We start from the raw sequence: 3,472 nt of genomic DNA on the forward strand, positions 1-3,472 counted from the left end.
TTATAGGTTCAATGAAAATTCTTTCATAATTTACTCATCCTTGTGTTATTTTAAACCTGTATACATTAGTTTTTTCTGATTAACACAAAAGAAAATATTTTGAGGAATGATGGTAAACCCACAGCAGATAGTGACCATTGACTCCCATAGTAGGAATAAAAAAATGATGGAATTTTATAAGTTCAATGAAAATTCTTTCATAATTTACTCATCCTCGTGTTGTTTTAAACCTGTATGCATTAGTTTTTTTCTGATTAACACAAAAAAAATATTTTGAGGAATGATGGTAAACCCACAGCAGATAGTGACCATTGACTCCCATAGTAGGAATAAAAAAATGATGGAATTTTATAGGTACAATGAAAATTCTTTCATAATTTACTCATACTCGTGTTGTTTTAAACATTTATGCATTAGTTTTTTTCTGATTAACACAAAAGAAAATATTTTGAGGAATGATGGTAAACCCACAGCAGATAGTGACCATTGACTCCCATAGTAGGAATAAAAAAATGATGGAATTTTATAGGTTCAATGAAAATTCTTTCATAATTTACTCATCCTTGTGTTGTTTTAAACCTGTATGCATTAGTTTTTTTCTGATTAACACAAAAGAAAATATTTTAAGGAATGATGGTAAACCCACAGCAGATAGTGACCATTGACTCCCATAGTAGGAATAAAAAAATGATGGAATTTTATAGGTTCAATGAAAATTCTTTCATAATTTACTCATCCTTGTGTTGTTTTAAACCTGTATGCATTAGTTTTTTTCTGAATAACACAAAAAGAAAATATTTTAAGGAATGATGGTAAACCCACAGCAGATAGTGACCATTGACTCCCATAGTAGGAATAAAAAAATGATGGAATTTTATAGGTTCAATGAAAATTCTTTCATAATTTACTCATCCTCGTGTTGTTTTAAACATTTATGCATTAGTTTTTTTCTGATTAACACAAAAGAAAATATTTTGAGGAATGATGGTAAACCCACAGCAGATAGTGACCATTGACTCCCATAGTAGGAATAAAAAAATGATGGAATTTTATAGGTTCAATGAAAATTCTTTCATAATTTACTCATCCTTGTGTTGTTTTAAACCTGTATGCATTAGTTTTTTTCTGATTAACACAAAAAGAAAATATTTTTAGGAATGATGGTAAACCCACAGCAGATAGTGACCATTGACTCCCATAGTGGGAATAAAAAAATGATGGAATTTTATAGGTTCAATGAAAATTCTTTCATAATTTACTCATCCTTGTGTTATTTTAAACCTGTATACATTAGTTTTTTCTGATTAACACAAAAGAAAATATTTTGAGGAATGATGGTAAACCCACAGCAGATAGTGACCATTGACTCCCATAGTAGGAATAAAAAAATGATGGAATTTTATAAGTTCAATGAAAATTCTTTCATAATTTACTCATCCTTGTGTTGTTTTAAACCTGTATGCATTAGTTTTTTTCTGATTAACACAAAAAAAATATTTTGAGGAATGATGGTAAACCCACAGCAGATAGTGACCATTGACTCCCATAGTAGGAATAAAAAGATGATGGAATTTTATAGGTACAATGAAAATTCTTTCATAATTTACTCATCCTCGTGTTGTTTTAAACATTTATGCATTAGTTTTTTTTTCTGATTAACACAAAAGAAAATATTTTGAGGAATGATGGTAAACCCACAGCAGATAGTGACCATTGACTCCCATAGTAGGAATAAAAAATGATGGAATTTTATAGGTTAAATGAAAATTATTTCAAAATTTACTCATCCTTGTGTTGTTTTAAACCTGTAAGCATTAGGTTTTTTCTGATTAACACAAAAGAAAATATTTTGAGGAATGATGGTAAACCCACAGCAGATAGGGACCATTGACTCCCATAGTAGGAATAAAAAAATGATGGAATTTTATAGGTTCAATGAAAATTCTTTCAAAATTTACTCATCCTTGTGTTATTTTAAACCTGTATACATTAGTTTTTTCTGATTAACACAAAATAAAATATTTTGAGGAATGATGGTAAACCATCATTTACCATCATTGCCAGCAGCCATATCACCCTGTAGCCCAAGACAGCTTGCCCACTGAAGCTAAGCAGGGCTGAGCCTGGTTAGTACTTGGATGGGAGACCACCTGGGAAAACCAGGTTGCTGCTGGTAGAGGTGTTAGTGAGACCAGCAGGGGGTGCTCACCCTGTGGTCTGTGTGGGTCCTAATGCCCCAGTATAGTGACGGGGACACTATACTGTCAAAAAAAGCACCGTCCTTCGGATGAGACGTTAAACCGAGGTCCTGACTCTCTGTGGTCATTAAAAAAATCCCAGGATGTCCTTCGAAAAAGAGTAGGGGTGTGCCCCGGCATCCTGGCCAAACTTGCCCATTGGCCTACTAATCATCCCTCATACTAATTGGCTATATCACTCGGTCTCCTCTCCACTAATAAGCTGGTGTGTGGTGGGCGTTCTGGCGCAATATGGCTGCCGTCGCATCATCCAGGTGGATGTTGCACATTGGTGGTGGTTGAGGAGATTCCCCCATTCATATGTAAAGCGCTTTGAGCACTGGAAAAGCGCTATATAAATGTAACTAATTAATTAAATTAATTAATTAAACCCACAGCAGATAGTGACCATTGACTCCCATAGTAGGATTAAAAAAATGATGGATTTTTATAGGTTCAATGAAAATTCTTTCATAATTTACTCATCCTCGTGTTGTTTTAAACATTTATGCATTAGTTTTTTACTGATTAACACAAAAGAAAATATTTTGAGGAATGATGGTAAACCCACAGCAGATAGTGACCATTGACTCCCATAGTAGGAATAAAAAAATGATGGAATTTTATAGGTTCAATGAAAATTCTTTCATAATTTACTCATCCTTGTGTTGTTTTAAACCTGTATGCATTAGTTTTTTTCTGATTAACACAAAAAGAAAATATTTTTAGGAATGATGGTAAACCCACAGCAGATAGTGACCATTGACTCCCATAGTGGGAATAAAAAAATGATGGAATTTTATAAGTTCAATGAAAATTCTTTCATAATTTACTCATCCTCGTGTTGTTTTAAACCTGTATGCATTAGTTTTTTTCTGATTAACACAAAAAAAATATTTTGAGGAATGATGGTAAACCCACAGCAGATAGTGACCATTGACTCCCATAGTGGGAATAAAAAAATGATGGAATTTTATAGGTTCAATGAAAATTCTTTCATAATTTACTCATCCTTGTGTTATTTTAAACCTGTATACATTAGTTTTTTCTGATTAACACAAAAGAAAATATTTTGAGGAATGATGGTAAACCCACAGCAGATAGTGACCATTGACTCCCATAGTAGGAATAAAAAAATGATGGAATTTTATAAGTTCAATGAAAATTCTTTCATAATTTACTCATCCTCGTGTTGTTTTAAACCTGTATGCATTAGTTTTTTTCTGATTAACACA

General features: G+C 32.4%; 1 pseudogene; it reads left to right on the top strand.

Moving 5' to 3' along the window:
* Positions 1-2,059: 2,059 nt before the first annotated feature.
* LOC141281664 (5S ribosomal RNA) lies at positions 2,060-2,176 on the top strand (annotated as a pseudogene).
* Positions 2,177-3,472: the final 1,296 nt, after the last annotated feature.

The sequence above is a fragment of the Paramisgurnus dabryanus genome, unplaced genomic scaffold (genome assembly GCF_030506205.2).
Source record: "Paramisgurnus dabryanus unplaced genomic scaffold, PD_genome_1.1 h2tg000105l_1_241652__unclustered, whole genome shotgun sequence".
In the NCBI taxonomy this organism is placed as follows: Eukaryota; Metazoa; Chordata; class Actinopteri; order Cypriniformes; family Cobitidae; genus Paramisgurnus; species Paramisgurnus dabryanus.